Source organism: Somniosus microcephalus, chromosome 3 (genome assembly GCF_052327205.1).
Source record: "Somniosus microcephalus isolate GS21.2 chromosome 3, FLI_Smic_1.0, whole genome shotgun sequence".
NCBI lineage: Eukaryota > Metazoa > Chordata > Chondrichthyes > Squaliformes > Somniosidae > Somniosus > Somniosus microcephalus.
In genome coordinates, this window is record NC_140989.1 from 354,363,108 (window position 1) to 354,387,443 (window position 24,336).

At 43.5% G+C, this 24,336-nt stretch overlaps 1 protein-coding gene across 14 annotated transcripts in view; it reads right to left on the minus strand.

Annotated features, from left to right (window-relative positions):
• Positions 1 to 24,336, minus strand: part of LOC147122354 (heparan sulfate 2-O-sulfotransferase 1) — a 299,256-nt gene that overhangs the window by 85,901 nt on the left and 189,019 nt on the right. For 4 of the 14 annotated variants that reach the window (XM_085983429.1, XM_085983426.1, XM_085983419.1 and 1 more), the window contains exons 2-3: positions 13,930 to 14,107; positions 11,204 to 11,330 (exon numbers count right to left, since the gene is read on the minus strand). The exons of 7 other annotated variants lie outside the window; for them this stretch is intronic. The gene's annotated coding sequence lies outside the window, so the exon portion shown is untranslated. The remainder of the gene's footprint in view (positions 1 to 11,203; positions 11,331 to 13,929; positions 14,108 to 24,336) is intronic. 3 more of the 14 variants (XM_085983427.1, XM_085983422.1, XM_085983421.1) reach the window with 2 other exon arrangements.

Consider the following 24,336-nt stretch of genomic DNA (forward strand, 5'->3'; position numbering starts at 1 on the left):
ACAAGTGGCTCAGCTACACAGGAGGGGTGGAAAGAGAGTGAGAGAGCAATAGTGATAGGGGATTCTACTGTAAAGGGAACAGATGTTTCTGTGGCTGCAAACGTGACTCCAGGATGATATGTTGCCTCCCTGGTGTCAGGGTCAAGGATGTCACTGAACAGCTGCAGGGCATTCTGAAGGGGGAGGGTGAACAGTCAGAGGTCATGGTTCACATTGGTGCCAATGACATGGGTAGAAAGAGGGATGAGGTCCTGCAACAAGAATTTAGGGAGCTAGGTAGCAGATTAAAAAGCAGGACCTCAAAGGTTGTAATCTCTGGATTACTCCCGGTGCCACGTGCTAGTGAGTATAGAAATAGGAGGATAGAACAGATGAATGCGTGGCTAAAGAGTTGGTGCAGGAGGGAGGGCTTTAGTTTCCTGGATCACTAGGTCTGCTTCTGGGGAAGGTGGGACCTGTACAAATCGGACGGGTTGCACCGGAACCGGACCAACATCCTTGCGGGGCGGTTTGCTAGTACGGCGGTGGGGGGGGGTTTAAAACTAACTTGGCAGGGGGATGGGATACGGAGTGGAGCTATAGTAGGTGGTGATGCACAGCCAAATATAGAGGAAAAAACAAGTCAGCCTGGAAAGCAACGACACAAGGGAGTATGGATAGGCTGGATGGAGTCAATTACTGCTGTAAGGAGGGATGATATCTTAGCAGGTTCCTCTAATGCGGCCATAGGGGTAGAACTTAAAAACAAGAAGGGGGCAAGCACTTTGCTGGGAGTGTACTAAAGGCCCCCAAACAGTCAGGGGGTGCTAGAGGAACAGGTATGTAGGCAAATCTCAGAAGTATAGAAATAATAGAGTAATAATAGTAGGGGATTTCAACTTCCCCAATATTAACTGGGATAGTCAGAGTGTGAAAGGCTTAGAGGGTGTGGAATTCATCCAGGAGAGCTTTTTGAGCCAGCATGTAGAAAGTCCTACAAGAGAGGGGGGGCGGTGCTGGACCTAATTCTAGGGAATGTACCCGGTCAAGTGGTAGAAGTGTCAGTAGGAGAGCATATTGGTGACAGTGACCATAATTTGGTGAGATTTAAGGTCGTCATGGAAAAGGACAAAGATGGACCGGAAATAAAGATTCTAAATTGGGGGAAGGCTGATTTTTAATATGAGGAGGCAGGATCGGGCCAAAGTGGACTGGGGTCAGCTACTTGCAGGAAAATCCACATCAGAGCAGTGGGAGTCTTTCAGAAAGGAAAGAGAGAGAGTACAACGCCAACATGTTCCCATAAAGGTCAAGGGTGGAACCAACAAGCCCAGTGAATCCTAGATGTCAAGGGATATACAAGAATGGATTAGGAAAAAAAGGGAGGCTTTTGGCAGATACAAAGGACTAAAAACAGTGGAAGCCCTAGAGGAGTATAGAAAGTGCAGGGGGGTACTTAAAAAATAAATTAGGAGAGCGAAGAGGGGGCATGAAAAAACACTGGCGGGCAAAATAAAGTAAAATCCCAAGGTGTTTTATAAGTATATTAAGGGCAAGAGGATAACCAGGGAAAGAGTAGGGCCCAAAGTGGCAATGTGTGTAGAGCCAGATGATGTAGGTGAGGTTTTAAATGAATATTTTGCATCTGTATTCACTATGGAGAAGGGTGATTTAGGCATAGAAATCAGGCAGGGGGATTGTGATATACTTGAACAAATTAGTATTGAGGGGGAGGAGGTACTAGCGGTTTTAGCAGGCTTAAAAGTGGATAAATCCCCAGGCCCAGACGAGATGTATCCCAGGCTGCTGTGTGAGGCAAAGGACGAGATTGCAGGGGCTCTGACACAAATTTTCAGAACCTCTCTGGCCACGGGGAGGTGCCAGAGGACTGGAGAACAGCTAATGTAGTACCATTATTCAAGAAGGGTAGTAGGGATAAACCAGGGAATTACAGGCCAGTGAGCCTAACAGCAGTAGGGAAATTATTGGAAAAAATTCTGAGGGACAGAATTAGTCTCCACTTGGATGGGCAAGGATAGTCAGCATAGCTTTGTCAGGGGGAGATCATGTCTGACCAATTTGATTGAAGTTTGAGGGGGTGACTAGGTGTGTGGATGAGGGTAGTGCAGTTGATGGACTTCAGTAAGGCTTTTGACAAAGTCCCACATGGGAGACTGGTAAGAGCACATTGGATCCAAAATTGGCTTAGTAGCAGGAGGCAGAGGGTGATGGTTGAAGGTTGTTTTGTGACTGACTGGAAGCCTGTGTCCCGTGGTGTACTGCAGGGATCGGTACTGGGTCCTTTGCGGTTTGCATTAATGATTCAGATATGAATGTAGGAGGTATGATCAGTAAGTTTGCAGATGACACAAAAATTGGTGAGTGGTAAATAGCGAGGAGGGAAGCCTCAGGCTACAGGAAGATATAGACGGGTTGGTTAGATGGGCAGAACAGTGGCAAGTGAAATTTAACCCTGAAAAGTGTGAGGTGATGCATTTTGGGAGGACGAAAGGCAAAGGAATACACAATGAATGGTAGGACCCTAGGAAGGACAGAGGATCAGAGGGACCTTGGTGTGCAAGTACATAGATCCCTGAAGGCAGCAGAACAGGTAGAGGTGGTGGTTAAAACTGCATATGGGATACTTGCCTTTATTAGCTGAGGCATAGAATATAAGAGCAGGGAGGTTATAATGGAGCTGTACAAAACGCTAGTTAGGCCACAGCTGGAATACTGTGTGCAGTTCTAGTCGCCACACTATAGGAAGGATGTGATTGCATTGGAGAGGGTGCAGAGGAGATTCACCAGGATGTTACCTGGGCTGGAGCGCTTCAGCTATGAAGAGAGACTGGACAGGCTGGGGTTGTTTTCCTTAGAGCAGAGAAGGCTGAGGGGGGACCTGATTGAGGTGTACAAAATTATGAGGGGCATAGATAGGGTAGATAGCAAGGAACTTTTCCCCTTAGTAGCGGGGTCAATAACCAGGGAGCAAAGTTTCACGGTAAGGGGCAGGAGGTTTAGAGGGGATTTGAGGAAAAACTTTTTCACCCAGAGTGTGGTTGGAATCTGGAACTCACTGCCTGAAAGGGTGGTAGAGGCAGGAACCCTCAACATTCAAGAAGCATTTAGATGAGCACTTGAAACGCCATAGCATACAAGGCTACAGACCAAGTGCTGGAAAATGGGATTAGAATAGATAGGGCTTGATGGCCGGTGCGGACACGATGGGCCAAAGGGCCTCTTTCTGTGCTGTATAACTCTGACTCAAAGCTGGTTCACCGGCTGTGTGGGAGCAGTAGAGTGCTGTGCAGTTGTGCAGCTTAAAGGGAAGCTGCTACCAAGCTCTATGATCAGTCAACGATGGCTATAAAAAGCATCAGTGTTCCAGGTTCTCATTTCTCGCCTCCACAGCACTCCTGTTCCAATTCCAATAAAAATCACTCAAAGCTGAATAAGGGTTTTCCAAGCCAGTGAGTTAGAGGAGTAGATTCATAACAGTTGGCACTCTATGGTGCATAATCACAGGCTTAGAAACTGTTTGTAACCAAGACTTATCCTGGGTTGGCACTAATATATTGCTGGAAGCTGAAAGGCAAGGTAGTTTGCAACAGCAATTCTGCTCGATATATTTCATGCAGAATTCTGATGGAAAGCCATATCTGCTATTACTCCACTTAAGTTCTCATGGGTGCCCATTGATAATGGCACTAGCATAGTGCATTTGTGTGATATTGGTGTCAAGATTAACAGACCTAGAAGCTGAATATGCTCACTTCAAAAGGGAGTATTTGTTCCAAGAAAAATGAACTCTTCATATTCAGGTATGAACATCTCTTCTTTCCTCATGTCCCTCTTTGCTTTATCTGCTAGCAAATTGCAGAGTGCCAAGGTATCTAGATTACAAGGCTTACTGCATGAACAGCCTGAAAAATCCATTATATGCATGAGGCAGTGTGCTGGCATCTTTCTGCTCAGACTATATAGGGCTCAAGTAATTTTGTGTTGTGTAGAAGAGTAAAATTAGACCTCATTGTTTGCCAAGTTACAGAATTTAAACATCTCACAATTCAGCTATTAAGTGGAAGCAATAGCAATGTGATGTGTACCAAATTCCACAACATATTAAAAGTAATTTTACGAGAGCATCTAGTTTACTATTTTAGGGATTCTAGCACTTGTACTGCAAAGAGATTTGAGATGAGGTGTAACTGCACAACAGTAATGCAGGGCGTGTAAAAGATTACCTACCAGGTAGGTTCATCGTCATTCCAGAAATGATATGCATTCATCACACCATATAACCTAGCTTAATAGGTTCTGCTGAGCACATTAATGTAATATTATGACAATGTAGATAGGCAGAACCACACATACATGGGAGTTACAACATGGAAACAGGCTATTCGGCCCAGCCTATCCGTGTCAGCGTTTACACTCTAAGTGAGCAAATAGTTCTGATCATATTTACCCACCCGGTTCCGAAATCCCTTGAACCCCTGTCCTTCGTCCTCCTATCTAATCTTCAATGCTGACGTAGATTCTGCCTCAACCATGAACCCTGGATGTGAATTCCACAGCCTCACAATTCTGTGAAGTTTTTTCCTGCCCTCGGTTCTAAACTTCTTGCAGTTAAGCTTGTATGTATCGCCTCTCATTTTTGACCCTTCAATTACTGGAAAGTCTGCATCTATCTACCTTTGTCCCATCCTTTCATAATTGGTGTTACTCTAATGAAAAGAGACCCAATTTTAAGTCTTCCTTTGTATTTCCTCATACCAGGCAGATGTGGTCTCCTACTGCTACATCATAAAGTCTGAATGTGGCACTGCAGTAGCTGGTTTGGGCCTGAAGATGAACTGAAATGAACTAACCACTTATCAATAAACTGCCCCCCACTCCACACCAACTAACTATACCCCCTGTTGGGCCACAGGGAAGAATGGTGGGAGCCTGGTGTATGGAAGAATGAATTTGAGCCTAAATAATCTATTTTTCTTCCTCATTTGGCATCCTCCAAACACTATTTTAACATATCAAAGTAGTGCAATTTAACAGTGGGAAACCCCCTGTATAATAGACAGAATATCAGCCATCAGGATGAATCAGTTATGTACTGCAGGTAAAAATGATAGTACTTACAGCACAGAAACAAGCCAGATGGCCCAACTGGTCCATGCCAGTGTTTATGCTCCACACGAGTCTCCTCCCATCCCTCTTCATCTAACCCCATCAGCATTACCTCATCCCTTTCTCCCCTATGTGCTTATCAAGTTTCCTCTTAAATGAATCTATGTTATTCGCCTCAACCACTCCTGGTGATAGCAAGTTTCATATTCTAATCACTCTCTGGGTAAAGAAGTTTATCCTGAATTTCTTATTGGATTTATTAGTGACTATCTTATGTTTTTGGCCCCTAGTTTTGGTTTCTCCCACGGGATGTATCTTCTCTACGTTTACCCGATCAAACCTTTCATAATTTTAAAGACCTCTATCAGGTCACCCCTCAGCCTTCTCTTTTCTAGAGAAAAGAGCCCCAGCCTGTTCATTCTTTCCTGGTGGATATAACCTCTCAGTTCTGGTATCAGCCTTAAAAATCTTTTTGTTGCTCCTTCCCCAGTGCCTCCATCCTTTTTATAATATGGACACAAACTGTGAAGTAACCAAGGTTCTATACAAGTTTAACATAAATTTCCTGCTTTTCTATTCTATTGCTCTAGAATGAACCCCAGTGCTTGGTTTGCTTTTTAAAAAAAGCCTTATTAACCTGCACCGCTGCTTTGTGATTTATGCATCTGCACCACTAGATCCCTTTGCTCCTTTATATGTATGATGATGATCTACAAAAAGGACTCAGTTCACTAATTCCGAGCCAAAATTAGGCAGCTTTCCATACAAGAAAAAACAAATTCAGAGGTTCAGTCTGCAATTGGATCAGGAGCAATAGTGACCCCCTTCCTGATGTTTTAAACTCGTATCTGGATCGGTTTTAATCTCTTCCCCCTCTTCAATCTTTCTGCTGTTGGAAGATCAGATCAGTGAGGGTTTCAGAGCAGTTAGAAAAATCCTACCAATTTTAGTGTAAAGAACAAACTGTTGTGCAGCGACAGTCCCGATACATGAACTGCCTGAAATAAATGGAGCACTGAAGACACTATAACTGGCAACTTTGAAATTGACACTAGTGCAAATGGATAATGGTTGTCGCTTTTTGGCTAACATAAGCGACTGCCCATTTTATGGCCCGTATTTTCCAATCCCTACATGTGTACACAAGCTGTGCTGGTTTCAGGCATGCTAAGTAAAAACCGGCACCTCCGATCTGTCAAGAATCCTCTCGACAGATCCTCCGTCTGCCCTGGAGAAGGGCCTCTGCGGGTGGAGAGTTCCGCTTTCTGCAGAACCTCCGCCTGCTGAAATCCCTTAATCTTACACCTGGTAAAAGCAGGCGTAAGGCCTGCTTTTACCAGCATAAGAGTTTTAAAAAGTTTTTTTTTTTTTTTTAAACTTAAAGGTAAGTTTATTTTTAGCCCTGCAAAAAAACTAACTTTCTTTTTCTAAATTTAATTTGTTTAAAATTTTTTGATGTAATTTTAACTAATTTTACAAACGTGATTTTAAAAAAATGTATTTAATGTTTTGTCTTTTTGGAGTGATCTCCATTCATACTTTTGACATGTCTAAGCTGTCAAAAGTAGGAAGGGAGATTCCCTTCTACCATTGTTTCCCCATGGCCCACGTGATCCCGGGGATGCTTGCGAACCGCATGCTACCCTGGGATACGTGGGCCTTGCGCATTTCGTCGTGGAGAGGCCCAGGAGCGGAAATGGCCGGACCTCTGGAGTGCTCAGTTAAGGGCGTAGATTTTTTTTTCCAGATCAGAGGCCTCCGCTCGCAGGAAGCCTCCGATCAGAAAAGACAGGTCTATATGTGGACGTTTTAAGTGGTGAGGACTGTACAAAAGCCAGCCCCATAGGGAAACTTTGTTACTCCATGTAATGTAGTGAGACTGTGTGTAAATGATTTGAGGAGTATGCCCTGAGCAAACAAAGATCTGTTTATTGGGTTTGGATTTATGCTTAGAATTTCCACTACATGCCGACATCACTTCAAAATTAATATCAGTCATGCCAGACACATTTGCAACAGAGTGGACTACAAATAAGTTAATTCGTAGAGTTGTCATTTTTAATAGCAATAGCGAGTTAGAATCACAGGAGGGGGCCATTTGGTCTGTTATGCCTGTGCCGGCTCTTTGAAAGAGCTGTCCAATTTAGTGCCACATCCCAGCTTTCTCCCCACAATCCTGCAAATGAGTCCTCTTGAAGTACATGTCCAATTGAGTTTTGAAATTTCCTATGGAATCTGCTTCCACCACTCTTTCAGATCATGCGTTCCAGATCTTAACAATCCTCAGTGTGAAAAAAATTCTCATTTCCCCTCTAGTTTTTTTGTCAATTATTTTAAATCCATGACCTCTGGTTACTGACCCACTTCCCAGAGGAAATAGTTTCTCCCTACTTGCTCATTCAAAACCCCTCATAATTTTAAGTGCTCTATTGGGTCTCTCCTAACCGTCTCTGCTCGATGGAGAACAATCCCAGCTTCTCCAATCTCTCCACACAACTGAATTCTCTCATTCCTGGTAACCCTCCTCTACCCTCTCCAAGGCCTTGTCAGCCTTTCTATAGTGTGGTGCCCAGAACTGAACACAATACTCCAGCTGAGGCCAATGGAGTGATTTGTAAAGGTTTGGCATGATTTCCTTATTTTTGTATCATAGGTCCCTATTTACAAAGCCAAGTATCCCATATGCTTGCTTAAGCAGCTTATCAACTTGCCCTGCCACCTTCAAAGATTTGTGAATATGCACCCCCAGGTCCCTCTGCTCTTGCAACCTGCCTTCAAAATAGTACCATTTAGATTATACTGCCTCTCCATGTTGTTCCTCGTGCATCACTGCACACTTATCCACATTAAATTTCATCTGCTAGGTGTTGTGTATGTACCTTTAAGGGAAGAACTGGTTTTAGACTGCAGTACCGGCAGTGACCACCCCTGTATAAAAGGCCCTAGCAGGCTTCTGTATTTCAGTCTGACGTTGCCCTCCTGTTCAGTAAAGTACCGGTTAAACTGTTCTCCCGAAGTCCGTGTATTATTGAGGCGCGGACTTTACACTATGTGTCTGCCCATTTCACCAGTCTAAGTCCTCTTGAAGTCTGCTACTATCCTACTTACTGCATGGTCACATTTCGTATCACCTGCAAACATGTTGAAGAAGTTAGGGCAAATAATACAACAGCTTTGAACAAGCTCATGAAAGGGTTAAACAGGACAACCTGTCCATTGAGGTCCTTCGATTAGAGTTCTGTGCCGATCCTTTTTAAAAAAATGAACGTACCTCTTGGGACAAAGGGTAGTTAGCCACCTATCCTTATTAGCTGCAATTTTTCTTGAAATTACATAAATGTGTTACCAATGGAGGGGCCTCCTCCCTCTGCGCCTACTGCAGCTGGGTCAAAACCTTTCACTGTTACATTAAAAGTGTTCGATTCTTACATCTATAAAAAAATGTCTCTCAAATTGACCTCCTGAAAGACAATTCTACGTGTCAGAGGCACTTGAATTTTTCATTTTATTAATTCCTGGGATTTGGGCATTGCTGGCAAGGCCAGCATTTATTGCCTATCCCTAATTTCCCTCGAAGGTGGTGGTGAGCCGCCGCCTTGAACCTTGTGGTGAAGGTACTCCCATGGGGCTGTTAGGGAGGGAGTTCCAAGATTTTGACCCAGCGACGATGAAGGAATGGCGATATATTTCCAAGTCAGCATGGTGAGAGATTTGGAGGGGAACTTGGAGGTGATGGCGTTCCCATGTGTTTGCTGCCCTTGTCCTTCTAGGTGGTAGAGGTCGTGGATTTGGGAGGTGCTGTCGAAGAAGCCTTGGCGAGTTGCTGCAGTGCATTTTGTAGATGGTACACATTGCAGCCACGGTGCGCCGGTGGTGGAGGGAGTGAATGTTTAAGCGTTTCTTCTGACCACCTGGGGCTTTCTTGCCATGCTGGAGCTCAGTAGAGCGCTTGTTTTGGGAGTCTCTTATTGGGCATGCGGACGATGTGACCCATCCATCGGAGCTGATTGAGCATAGTCAAAGCTTTGATGCTGGCCTGAGCGAGAACACTGACGTTGGTTTGCCTATCCTGCCAATGGATTTGCAGGATCTTGTGGAGGCAGCGTTGGTGGTACCTCTCTGGTGCTTTGAGGTGCCTGTTGTACATGGTCCATGTCTCAGACATACAGCAGGGCGGGTATCACTGCTGCTCTGTAGACCATGAGCTTAGTGCCGGGTTTGAGGTCCTGGTCTTCAAACACACTCTTCCTCAGGCAACCGAAGGCTGTGCTGCACTGGCACACTGAAGGCGGTGTTGGACTTAGTCATCGACGTCTGCCCTTGACATTCAACAGCATTACCATCGCCAAATTCCCCCACCATTCCCGTGGGAGGAAATGCTTCAAGGACACCCTCAAAGCCTCCTTGAAAAAGTGCAACATCACCACTGACACCTGGGAATCCCTGGCCCAAGACCGCACAAAGTGGAGGAGAAGCATCCGAGAAGGCGCCGAACACCTCGAGTCTCTTCGCCGGGAGCATGCGGAAGCCAAGCGCAAGGAGCACACCCACCCACCCCTTCAACCACCCTCTGCCCCACCTGTGACAGTTTGTAGGTCCCACATTGGACTCATCAACCACCTGAGAACTCACTTTTAATGTGGAAGCGAGTCATCCTCTATTCCGAGGGACTGCTGAAGAAGAAGCATATTTAAGGTGGTGGAAGGGGTACTAATCAATTGGGCTGCTATGTCCTGGATGGTGTCGAGCTTCTTGAGTGGTGTTGGAGCTGCACTCATCCAGGCAAGTGGAGTGTATTCCATCACACTCCTGACTTGTGCCTTGTAGATGTTGGAAAGGCTTTGGGAAGTCAGATGGGGAGATACCAGCCTCTGACCTGCTCTTGTAGCCACAGTATTTATGCGGCTGGTCCAGTTAAGATTCTGGTCAATGGTGACCCCTCAGGATGTTGATGGTAGGGGATTCGGGGATGGTAATGCTGTTGAATGTCAAGGGGCGGTGGTGAGAAGCTCGCTTGTTGGAGATAGTCATTGCCTGGCACTTCTGTGGCGCAAATGTTACTTGCCACTTATCAGCACAAGTTTGAAAGTCGTCCAGGTCTTCCTGATTGAGGGCATAGACTGCTTCATTATCTGAGGAGTTGCAAATGGAACTGAACATTGTGCAATCATCAGCGAACATCCCCACTTCAGACCTTATGATGGAACCCAAACTGAGCATCGGTGAGCAGGTTAGTGGTGAGTCAGTGCCATGATAGCACTGTCACACACCTTCCAACACTTTGCTGATGGAGAGTAGACTGATGGGGCGGTAATTGGTCAGATTGGATTTGTCCTGTTTTTTTGTGGACAGGACATACCTGGGCAGTTTTTCACATTGTCGAGTAGATGCCAGCGTTTTAGCTATACTGAACAGCTTGGCTAGAGGCGCGGCTAGTTCTGGAGCACAAGTCTTCAGCATGACGGCCAGGATATTGTCGGGGCCCATAGCCGTTGCTATATCCAGTGCATTCAGTCGTTTCCTGATATCACGTGGCATGAATTGAATTGGCTGAAGACTGACTTCTGTGATGGTGGGGATCTAAGGAGGAGGCAGATGTGCACCATCGACTCAGCACTTCTGGCTGAAGACGGTTGCAAACGCTTCAGCCTTGTCTTCTGCACTCGTGTGTTGGGCTCCGCCATCATTGAGGATGGGGATGTTCATGGAGTCTCCTCCTGTCAGTTGTTTAATGCTCCACCACCATTCACGACTGGATGTGGCAGGACTGCAGAGTTTTGATCTGATCAGTTGGCTGTGGGAACGTTTAGCTGTCTACAGCATGCTGCTTCCATTGTTTAACATGCATGTAGTCCTGTGTTGCAGCTTCCCCAGGTTGGCACCTCATTTTTAGCTACGTCTCAATGAATAATGGACAATAAACTTAAACACACATACAATCGCATGCTACCTGTTGTGTTTGACCACTGTGATCTGTTAGGGCTATTTTGATTTGATGATGTCATGAATTAATATCCCACTGATGCACATTAAACTGCAACATCTGGGTGGACTCTAAGTCTTCTCATTTGCATAGGTGAATAAAACATCATTCTACCTGTCTAGAGTTCAAAGTTATCCTCTTGCCGGTGAGCCAGAGAATGCAAACATTCCAAATGGTCAGCCATTGCACGCAGATGCAGCCAAATGTTCTAGTGGCTACAATACTTGCTAGTAATGTAATCCTATAAATAAACATTAAAACAGAATTTCAAACATGACTGATCTCCAGACCATTACAATACATTTAGAATTTTGATATTCAATTTCAGACATGGGATATGGCATGAGGAATCCCATGAAAATAGTAGGTGCAAGATCGAAGACTCCTAGAGCCAGTTTTGAGTTTTAGATCACACTCGCTTCATCACTACCCTCCTTCGCATGAGGGTATCCTGGTCCCAATTGCCTGTGGCAAGGTAGTGTTTGTTGCCAATCCCTATTTGCCCCAAGGGTATTAAGAGTCAACCACAGTGCGCGAACGGAATCATCTGTAGGCCAGATCATGTAGGGGTGGCAGTTGGGGTTTTAATGAGAATCCAGGGATTTTCATGGTCATTTTCTCCTGCTAAACCACAATCATCCAGATTTATTGAATTAAATTTCACAACACGGAGAGATTTGAACACATGACCTCTGGGTTGCTAACTCCGTACTAGAGCCACTAGGCTACCATATCCATGGGGACATTCTAAAGAGAGCCCTTGAATTGCTGTTGGTTGTGGGATTCAGTTACCATTATGGATGGAATTTTAGGTCCTTCCTCTTGGGAAAAGGGATTCAAGGAAAGAGAAATAACTGCTATTCTTCCTCAAATAATATTGCAGGGAATCAAAGAGCCTACCACATGACTGGACGTGGCAAATGGCTACAAAAAACACATTCACCTCTGCTCCTTTTAACAAAAAAAGGTAAAAACCTTCACCTTAAGTACAATTTCTATCAACTGAAACTGTTCTAAAATGATACTCATCTGTACTACTTGTCAATTTAAGACTGGTATGTAAACACATACTTAGTCGGACTGTCAACGTTTAAAAGAATACTTCTGTAGTTAATAAACTAGAATTCCAAGTTTTTCAAAAACTCAATTAAAAGTAAAAACATATACAAATCAATCATTCATTTATCAATACCTCTGAAAGATTGCTGCTCAATAATGCACAAAAAATAACAATCTTACAATAGTACAATAAAATACTTCTAAACCATTATATGGAGATTATGCAAGAAAAAAGACTTGCCTTCATGACCTCAGGATGCCCCAAAGTGCTTTACAGCCAATTAAGTACTTTTGAAGCGTAGTCGGTGTGGTAATGAAGGAAACGTGGTAGCTAATTTGTGCACAGCAAGGTCCCACAAACAGCAATGTGATAATGATCAGATTATCTGTTTTTAGTGATGTTGGTTGAGGGATAAATATTGGCCAGGAGACCATGGAAACCTCCCTAGCTCTTCGAATAGTGTCAGGGGATCTTTTACATCCACCAGAGTGCACAGACGGGGCCTTGGTTTAACGTCCCATCCAAAAGACAGCACCTCTGACAATGCTGCACTGCCTCAGTACTACTCAAGTTCCCACCTAGATTTTGCACTCAAGTCTCTGGAGTGGGACTTGTCCCCACAACCTTCTGACTCCGAGACGAGAGAGTGTTACCACTGAGCCGTGCTTGTCAACTGTTAAACACTCCATTAAAAGTTAAGCCTTGTTGGAATAGATGTAACTGGGGTTTTAATCACGTATTGAGTGCTGAACAACCGTTCTGGCCCTGAAAAACAAATTTTACATTTCTGGAATGTGAAATTTCTCCTTATGATAGAAAATTGAGATTTTTATAATTGTAAAAAAAAATTCTTTTTCGAGTTTATATTTCAGCTTCTCCCTTAATCCCTTGCGTAAGTCCCAATCTTTTTCACGATGTAAAATGTTTAAAAAGTGAACTGAATCAGTGCTTTTTATTTCCTGGTTTGCTGTCTGCATGAGTTCTTAAATATGATTTGGCTGCTTAGACAGCTTGATGACATCACTGCTACACTAGACTGGAAATCCCCTTTTGACAGTGCTACAATCCATTTAATGTCGAGAAACCTAAAGTTTTCGCCACAGAGATTGAGATTTTTGTGGGCAGCTTTCTTAGAGGTCAGCAGCGATTGCTGTTGCTTCACCACTGACCACAAATTCCAGGCCAATGCCATTCCGGCTGCCTTTTATGGTTTGTTAAATTGCACCAAAGGAAAACAATCACCCATCCCATACTCATTCCACATTGTAAAAAAAAAAGGAATTTTCAAAGGTTTTGTTGCAACAATAGTTGAGAGAAAAATTTGGATTTTTTTCCTCAAACTAAAGTCCATGCACATTTCAAGTACTGCCACAAAAGACAGTTATAATTTCATATGCCTCATTTCATTCCTTTCTCTACTTAATGCACACAGGTTTTATGGCTTATTGAAGTAAAAGAAAAACACAAACTTTTCAGAATTCTAATTGCACAGATAAACCTGGCAAATAATTTTCTAGAGGCCAAATGTAACTCTGATAATATGACTGAAATTGAACAGAGCAATGAAAAACTGAATCCCATTGAAGATGAGAGTTACCACAACTTTAGAATGGCAAAATCCAATGGCCAAAACCTATCCTTTAGGTTCTCAGGAGGATATCATTGCAACTGGTATTACAGGTATTGAAGTATTGTTAAAAGATCACTTCTCTTTTGACTGAATTTGAATGCAATGGCAGTGCTAGTATTTTCACTTGCACATACAGTAGGTCACACTTACTATCATTTTTATTGCTTTGTTTGAAGTCCCAATTTCAATACAAGTAGATTCCAATAGAGTTTTGAGCGGAGTCATTTTTTTCGCTTCTGTATAAACAAGTAATCTTCGAGATAATGGTGTACAATTGATAATTTTCCAGTCTTGCCAGCACAGTTAGATCAATTTTTCACAGCTCCCACTGGAACAGAGTGAACAAAATCTTCACAGAACTGCAGTGACAGTAACTTAAACATCTCATCTTAAATGCTTCTTTGAGAAACGCAATATCACATCGGAACAAAGTGCTAATACTGCCACAGTGACTTGCAAATTGGGGGGGGGGAAATTAACAACCAAAAGGTACTGCAACTTTGCTCCATAATAATTAAGGGAAAAAAACAATGGATGAATTGAAAACGCAACAACAGCTTGTTAATTTCTGTACAAATTAGATCGTCAGGGCTGAGTGAGTTTGGTAAATCAATGTAGGGCACTTAAAAAAAAACTCGAATGAGCTCAGAGGCTTGGGCTCATCAATCCTCACCCAAGAGTTGCACGCCATGCCTCATATACCCATACACTTGCATAATGCTTTAATTTGCTAAGCACTAATTAGGTTTGCTACAGACCTATTCTCAGTATTCATATCAAAATCAGCTACACTAGGGTAATCTTCTTCACTGATATTTTTGTTAAATAACGCGTGATTTAATTCAAGGAACCAATTTGGAGGAATGAGGCAGCAAACCTACGCCTTCTCATTTGTGCTAACAATCAATTTAAAAAAAGATACTCTTCAAGTCTAAAAAACATGTTCTAAGGGAGCTGATTTATATTCTGAAGGAGGTTTCTACCCAAAATATTAATCTGTCTTTTACTTCTTCAGATGCAAAGTGATCAGCATTTACTGTTTTTGTTTCAGCTTTGCATTTTTTTTTAAACTTGTACTGCACTTGCATAATGCCTTGATTTGCAAAATTGGCTCACAAGCACAATACTAATTTTCATTACAGATAGTGTTTTATTCATGGTCATCAACAACAGCTTACACTTTTGTAGCATTTGTGTAAAGAAAATGTCAGTGCTTCACAGGGCAAACGGGTACCTGAGGGGGCAGACGGGTTTAATGTCGCCTCCAAAAGCTGGGACCTCTGACAGTGTAGCACTGCCTCAGTACTGCACTGAAGTGTCCACTTAGACTTTGTGCTCAAGTCTGTGGAGCGGGACTTAAACTGACAACCTTCCGACTCGAAGGCGAGAGTGCGACCAACCGAGCCACCGCTGACACAATGAGAAGAAAAATTAATGAGCATTTAAGGAACAGTCAGAGAGAAATTTTTAAGGAGACTTTTGAAGGTAGGTTGGGCGTGTTTAACAGATTTTGGGAGAGGGAGTTCGAGAGCAGGCACAGTGGCTAGAATAGGCATTGATAATGGAGGGGTAAGGAACAAAGGAGGAATCTAGCATCAGAGGAAGAGAGGGTATGTTTAGGGAGGTACAGCTAGAGGAGGTTGCTCAAATAAAGTGGTGTGGAGATGCCGGTGTTGGACTGGGGTGGACAAATGTAAGAAATCACACCAATAAAGTGGAGTGAGGGATTGGAGAAATCTGAAACCAATTCACTGGGGCAGAGAGCCAACAGAACACAAACTTTGGATTAGTGGGAATGCAGGGCCGTGTAGGGAGAGAATGTGAGCCTTGGAGTTTTGGGGAAAGTTGGAGTTTGTAGAGGGGAGAAATACATCAAATCAAGTGCTTTAAAAAATATCCATCTACTGTACTATAAAAAATTTTGATCTTTTTAAATAAAGTTGATTAACACAGTAACATCACATAGCTAAGCATACAAAGGACTACACTTACAGCTATCAGGGTATTCCTGTACTCCAAAATATCATTACCATTAAGGGAAAAATAAATGCATCTCTTGTTGCCATATGTAAAACAGGATGCTGGATATAGTGCTGCTTTGACTGGGAACAATGTAATTTATAGTTTGAAGCTCAATGGTCCCGCACGGCCATACCAATGGGACTCTCACAAAGGCTATCTCGAAGCATCTGACTCGGGGATTGGAGAACACAAAGCATTGCAAGAAAAGTAACTTCGCTCCATGTTTGTAAACGTGTGGATTTTTCAGATGGCTCAAAGTTAGCAGATTGCATCTTTACCATTAAGAAGCAGTGAAAAACAAGAGCAAATTTAAATTAAAGGTGTGCAAGTCTTTTGGTTTTGTTTCTTCACCACCCCCTCACGCCTACTACCCGCCCCCCGCACCCCTCCTGCCCAAACAAAACAAAAAAACTGGAACCCGTGCCAGTGAAATACTGAAGGCATCAAAATGAACATATGGTAAAGTTCAAAATATACTGGAAAATTCAACAAATAAATCATCAGGTAGCACATCAAGTATGTTCGGTATTAAGTTTTTTTTTTCCAGGGACTGACGTGAGAAAGAAAAATTAAATTTATGGAACTCTCAGATTTCAATACGACATTATTCTGCACCAAGTTGGAGCAAGTACTTTATTTTTTATTTTAAGGCTCTAATGGTTATCTGCAATTAAAACAAGCGTTAAATTTACAATCCACTGCCTGTGAAATAAATCCAATGTTTACTGTCTAATGTGGGGTACTACTGCAGCAAAGGACGACATGGCCAATTTTTGATGCGGTAACAGGGTTGATGAGGGCAATGCGGTGTACATGGACTTCCAAAAGGCGTTTGATAAAGTGCCACATAATAGGCTTGCCAGCAAAGTTGAAGCCCATGGAATAAAAGGGACAGTGGCAGCATGGATATGAAATTGGCTAAGCGACAGGAAACAGTAGTGGTGAACGACTGTTTTTGAACTGGAGGAAGGTGTTGTGTCCATGTGTTAATAGAGACACTGAAAGCAGGAGTTGGTTTCACAGGTGTTTACTGAACAAAGTCTGGAGGTGAACTAACTGATACAACACAATAGACAGGCTTATATAGCCCGAGTGGCCATTACCAGCATTACAGTACACAGGGGGCTCTTAAAGGCACATACACTACAATTCCTCCCCTTTTAGCCAACCAGTCCATAATATTTTAAGTAATCATTAATTACACATTACAAGAACAATAATCTACACATTGCTGCAGTTAATCAATTATAAGTCAGTCTCTCTGGAGGCTTCCTGACTCGGTCCGGATAACGCCTCGGTGGTGTAGTAGTTTCTGGTGGTGTAGTAGGTTCTTTTGGCAAGGCTGATTCGGCTTGAATGCCAGTGTCGGGTTCATCTGGTTCCAGTATCACCGGATCGGAGGTAGATAATATGGGTATCTCTGCTTCATCATTAGGCGTATAGAGTTGTGGTGTAGGTTGTCCCTTTTCGGATGACTCTATGATTTGGTCAGCATGGCGCCTTATTATGCTTTCTCCGATGTCCACGGTATACATCAGCGGTCCTAGTCGTGTGCAGATAGTTCCAGGCTGCCATTTCTCGGTACGGTAGTCCCGGGCCAAAACTTGTTGACCTATCTGGAAGGTTCTAGTTGGCCTTTCATTCATGCCTTGAAATTGCCGGTTCTCCACGTCCCTTCTGATGTTTGGCTTGATCAAATCCAGCCGGCATCTTAGGCTTCTATTGAAGAACATCATGGCGGGAGTTTGGTTTGTAACCATACGTGTTGCATTCCTGTATGCAAACAAGAAGTTATCCACCTTATGCTGAAGTTTTATGTCTTCATTACCCATGGCCTTTATGGCCTTCTTGAAGGTCTGGACAAACCTTTCAGCCAATCCATTGGTGGCGGGATGGTATGGGGCGGACGTGTAGTGCTCAACCCCGTTGTTTTTTTTAAGAACTTCCTGAATTCTTCGGACACAAATTGCGGTCCATTATCAGAACAGATCTGTTCAGGCAGCCCATTCCTGGCAAATATGGTCCTTAATACTGTGATGGTTTTTTCCGTGGTGGTGGAGGACATCTTTATTACCTCCGGCCACTTGGAGTGTGCATCAACCGCGATTAAGAACATTGAGTCCATAAATGGAGCAGCAAAGTCGATGTGTACCCTTTGCCATGGAGATGAGGGCCACTCCCATGGATGTAGAGGGGCTTGTGGTGGAGCGTTTTGGACCTTCTGGCATCCTAGGCAGCTCTTGGTCATTTCTTCGATGTCTCCATCGATACCTGGCCATCATACAAACGCCCTGGCTAGGTTCTTCATTTTCACTCCACCCAGATGTCCCTCGTGAAGCTCCTTTAGCACTTTATCCTGGAGTTTGGGTGGAATCACCACTCTGGATCCACACATCAAGGTTCCTTGGCACACTGACAGCTGTTCTCTTCTTTGCGAGAATGCTGGCAACAGTGGTTCGCCATGTGCTGGCCATCCCTTCACTGTTAAATCGTAGACTCGAGAGAGAGAGAGAGAGAGAGAGAGAGAGAGTCGGGTCATTTCTCGTTTCCCTTTCAATGGCAGAATTTGTTACTGGTAGACATTCGACTATGGTAGAGGGGAACATCTCCACTGGGTCTACGGTAGGTGCTTCTTCTACCGTTGGCAACGGTAGGCGCAATAAACCGTCAGCATTCCCATGCTGTTTTGATCCTTTGTATTCTATGTTATATTGGTGTGCCCCTAGAAAAAGGAACCACCTCTGTAGCCTTTGCGCTGTCATAATGGGAACACCCTTTTTAGAGTTGAATATGGAGATGAGGGGTTGATGGTCAGTCAGCAAGGTAAATTTTTGTCTGTGTAGGTAATGGTTGAATTTCTTCACTCCCCATACCAGGCTGTGTGCTTCCCTGTCGAATTGGGCATAGTTACGCTCAGCTGAGTTCAATGAGCGTGACGCAAAAGCTATCGGCCGTTCCGAGCCATCAGGGAATCTATGCGATAATACCGCTCCTACGCCGTAAGGGGATGCATCGCACGCCAGTCTGATTGGCAGTGATGGGTTGTAATGAGCCAAAACTTCCTTGGACGTGATTAAGTCTTTGCATTTATGGAAGGCACGTTTACAGTCTTCGCTCCATTTCCAAATTACTCCTGTTTGTAGCAGTTCATTAAGAGGGTGCAGAAGAGTTGATAAGTTCGGTAAAAATTTATGGTAGTAATTCATTAATCCCAGGAACGACCTTAATTGTGAAACATTTTCAGGTGCTGGGGCTTTTATGACCGCTTCAATTTTTTCAGGTGACTTATGCAACCCTTCCTTATTAATTATGTGGCCACAATATGATATTTGATTCTGGAAAAATTCGCACTTGGGGCGATTTGCTCGTAGGCCCCGTTCTCAGCCTAGTGAGCACCTGCTCCAAATTGGCAAGGTGCTCGTTGTCATTTTCTCCTGTTACAAGGATGTCGTCTAGGTAGCATTGAGTCCCCGGAATCCCTTGCAGGACTTGCTCCATAGCTCTTTGCCAGTCGATTGTACTGGTACAGGCCTTTGTGTGTGTTTATCGTGAGATACTTTTTAGAGGCCTCCTCAACCTCCATCTGTAGATATGCCTGTGCCAAGTCAATTTTGGTGAAACGTTTCCCTCCAGATAGTGAGGTGAAAATATCTTCTATCCTCGGAGGGTACCGTACCATGTGAAGGACTGGGTTTACAGTCACCTTGAAGTCTCCACAGATGCGAATTTTTCTCTGTTCTTCAGATTTATCATTATTCAACATTTTCTTCATGACCGGGACAATGGGTGTTGCCCACTCGCTCCAATCTATCTTGGATAATACGGCTGCCTTTTCCAAATTCTCCAGCTCTGCCTCGACTGCTGGACGAATTGCGTATGGCACCGGCCTTGCCTTTAAAAATTTGGGAATTGCTGCATCTTCCACTTTTATTGAGGCGGTGATGCCTTTCAAGGTTCCTAGTTTCTCTTGAAACACTTCCCTGGCGTTGGCCAAGATGTCTTTTAATCGTTCAGGTATGACGTCATCATTTTTTTCCTTACCGGTCACCGTCAGTGCCTGAATGGAGTGCCAGTCTAAACGTATCTTCCTGATCCATTCACGTCCCAACAGCGGTGGACCACCATCTTGTAAAACGTATAAATACAACTTCTGTATTTCCTTGCCATTGTATACAACAGGCACCCTTATTTTTCCTTTGGGGTATACTTTCTGCCCCGTATATGTTTTCAAGATAATGGATGTGTCTTTTAAAGGTATATGCGGAAATAGCCGCCCGTAATCCCGTCGATTTATGACGGTCAGAGCTGATCCTGTATCTAGCTCCATTTTAACTGGGGACCCTGCTATCGTGAGGGTAACCCAAATGGTCTGGTAATCTTCTTTGGCAATTACATTATGTAATTTGAGACAGCTTAGTCTCTTGTTTCCGGAGTCGCTATCGCTCTTCTGGTCTTCGGAGCTACTGTCCATCATCATTTGTACCTTTCTGTACTTTTCTTTATTGATTTTTTTTTTCCTGTCCATGGATTTTTTTTGTCCAGATCGGCATACCCGTGCAATGTGTCCAATCTTTCCGCATTGCCTGCATGCTTTGTCCTTGAACCAGCAGTCCCTCTGGTCATGGGTGGATCTGCCGCAGCGATAACATCTCTCGAAACCCTGTGTCATTTCATGGGTGCCAAAGTCCTGTGTCTTTTGCTGTATCTCTGCAGCTCCTCTTGCGGCTGCTTCGTATGATACAGCCATACTGAAAGCCTTGTCCAGTGTCAAATCTTTCTCAGAAAGCAGCCTTTTCTGTGTTCCTTCACTTAGGAGACCGCAGACGAATTTGTCTCGAAGATAGTCTGCCAGTCCTGCCCCGAATTGGCAGTGCTTTGATAGCTTTCTTAATTCGGTGAGGTAATCAGCGTTACTTTCATTCTTGTGTTGATTCCTCTTGAAGAATTTGAATCGTTCCGCTATCAGCAGCGGTGTTGGGTTTAAGTGCTCCTGTAGGGTATCAACAATTTCCTTAAAATTCTTGTCCTTTGGTTTGGCTGGAGTGATTAACTTTCGTAACAGCCCGTATGTCTTTGTGCCCATTAGATTTAGAAGTACTGACGCCTTTTTATCATTTTCTATTCCATTTGCGGTGCAATATACCTCCACTCTTTCCACATATGTGGTCCAATCCTCTATATCTTTATCAAAAGCATCAATATTGCCAGCGTTAGGCATACTGGAAAAAAGTGGCGCTTCCCGCGCTTTTCTTTCTTTCCTGCAGAAAAGATATGGCACTTCCCGTGCTTTCCCGTCGATGACAACGCTGTTTTCCGCGTTTTTTTTTAAAATTTATTTAAAGGTGGAAACTCGTTCCCGCCGGACTCTCTCTGCTAGGTCCGAACGCCGACCTGCTTGCAGCGCCGGCCGTCTCCCGAGTGCTCCCCCCCCCCCCCCCGTCTGTTACTGCTTGCCTCCGCCTTCGCTGCTTGGCCTCGCTGCAGAGCCAGCCGATGGAGCCCCAGCCCGCCGCCCAGGAAGGATTATTGCAGTACCTGCCACCAGCTCGGCTAGCTGGTGAAACCACAGCTTTTTTTTTTTCTTCTTGCTTTTCTTCGGCTTTGGACGTCTGAGGAATCGATGTCCTTGAGGTGCTGCCGAATTGCAGGTAAGTCCGTTTCCAATTCGTCGCCACTGTTGTGTCCGTGTGTTAATAGAGACACCGAAGGCAGGAGTTGGTTTCATAGGTGTTTACTGAACAAAGTCTGGAGGTGAACTAACTGATACAACACAATATACAGGCTTATATAGCCCGAGTGGCCATTACCAGCATTACAGTACACAGGGCTCTTAAAGGCACATACACTACAGAAGGTACACAATGGTGTTCTCCAGGGGTCGGTACCAGGACCGCTGCTTTTCTAGATATATATTAATGACTTGGACTTGGGTGTACAGGGCACAATTTCAAAATTTGCAGCAGACACACAACTTGGAAGTATAGTGAACAGTGAGGAGGATAGTGATAGACTTCAAGAGGAAATAGACAGGCTGGTGGAATGGGCAGACACATGGCAGATGAAATTTAAAGCAGAAAAGTGCAACGCGATACATTTTGGTAGGAAGAACGAGGAGAGGCAATACAAACTAAAGGGTAACATTCTAAAGTGGGTGCATGAACAGAGAGACCTGGGGGTATATGTACATAAATCGTTGAAGGTGGCAGGGCAGGTTAAGAAAGCTGTTAGAAAAGTATATGGGGTCCTGGGCTTCATAAATAGAGGCATAGAGTACAAAAGCAAGGAAGTTATGATGAACCTTTATAAAACACTGGTTCAGCCTCAACTGGAGTATTGTGTCCAATTCTGAGAACCGCACTTTAGGAAGGATGTGAAGGCCTTAGAGAGGGTGCAGAAAAGATTTACAAGAATGGTTCCATGAATGAGGGGCTTCTGTTACGTGGATAGACTGGAGAAGCTGGGGTAGTTCGCCATGGAGCAGAGAAGGCTGACAGGAGATTTGGCAGAGGTATTCAAAATCATAAGGTCGAGACAGAGTAGATAGAGAAACTGTTCCCATTGGCAGAAGGGTCGAGAACCAGAGGACACAGAATTAAGGTGACTGGCAGAAGAACCAAAAGCGACAGGAGGAAAAACTTTTTACGCAGCGAGTGGTTAGGATCTGCAATGTACTGCCTGAAAGGGTGATGGAGGCAGATTCAATCGTGGCTTTCAAAAGGGAATTGGTTAAGTACCTGAAGGAAAAAAATTTGCAAGGCTGCGGGGAGTGGGACTAGCTGAAGTGCTCTTGCAGCGAACCGGCACGGGCCGAATGGCCGCCTCCTATGCTGTAACCATTCTATGATTCTAATTAGTAGCATATTATGCTTACAACTTGGTCCATGAAATCAAAGCAGCATGTGTGGGCTTAATTTCTATATTGTAGCTCACCTTCAAGTTGAAGCTTTGATATTATTAGTCATGGCGTATACTATTGAGAGGTCAAGCCAAACAGCAATGTTATCTTCACATCTGAATAATTTTGTTACTGTACAAATATGGATTTTTGCAGTTTCTGGAGCAAATGTGTGGAACTATGTAAAAATTACAATGTAAAATATAATTTATACAAGAATGGATATTTTATACATTTATGGACAAAGTATGTAATGCATGGTTCAACAGGTGGACATTTGTTCACCTTTATCCAACTTCCATTAAATCACATTAAATTGCCCACAAATAGCAGCTACTAAATAGACCATAACCAATTTAAAGTGTTCAATTTCAATTACCAGGTATTGTACTATGATCTCTACAATTAGGATGTAGTTATTTGAAAGAAAATAAAACTTTGCACGTTGTGCTTAGCAACTCTGCAGAAATGTCTGAAATCCATTTGCTTCAATACTTTTCAGCTATGAACTAGGAGACTTAGGTAGGACAAGATTGAGTTTTCCTCTCGGGAATAACCCTTCTTCCATGTAGTAGTTTAGTTAAGAACTGACAACTCACTCACTTGGGGCCCAAATCTAACGATGGTGCAAAGTGGTTTTGACTTTGAATTGACATTAGACACGTTTAGTTTCGATGCGGTTGGTGGAGGCTAAATGCAACTCTGGAGTGAAGCAGAGCGAGACTCTATCCTTCAGAGAGACTCCCTCAGAAGTCTCTCCACCATCCGCTGGCATGAAACCAGGTCCCACCTGTGGATTCAGCTGCATTTACACTATAACTGCAGTATCAGTGCGAAGAAAAACAGCTTCGCACTTGTCGTGTCAATGCACTGTTAAGAAGCAAGTTTAAGTAGACACCAGTGTTCAGTCTCAAACTAACAATTTTCGATTACAAATTAGATATTCAGCTGTTAAGATTGCCAGTTTGCAAATTTAAGGCACCGATCACAAAACAAATAATTTCCTTAAATAGGTACAGCCAACTCTTCATTTTATTTCTGGTCTTAACATAAAGGCCTTTCCATAGAAAATCAGATAGCTTCTAAAACTGTTGATGGCTGATAAGGAAACAAATCCATCCTACTTAAATAGCTGACCTGGAGACATCTCAAGTATCAAAGATAGGGTTTCTATAGGCTATAAATGTAATACTTCAGAAACAACTTTATATTTAGGATTTTCCTCATGCATTAGTTAAAATTCAAAAGTACTGCTTCCAGTGACCAGCTTTATGCAGCCACAGAAATTAGCCTAGTGAGATTTATTCCTCACGAGACCAAACTGTGCAATACAACTGTAGCAATAAAAGAGGCCTGGGAACTCAAATTAGAGAGACCCCTGCTGCCACTGCCCATCAATATTTTGCTTCCACTGGTAAACAAATGAATATCAGCTTTTACAATTAAAACAGACAGATATTCCACTGAATGATCACAAGATGACCATAATCAATTTTGTATTTGCACAGGATGTGAACCTACTGAGCATTAGCAGATTGGAAACCAGAATATCCAAAATAGTCAAATGTTTGTATTAACATGACTGAGTGGGGGGGGTGTGGTAGTGGAAGAGAGAAAAGGAACTAGAGTGAACCACCTCA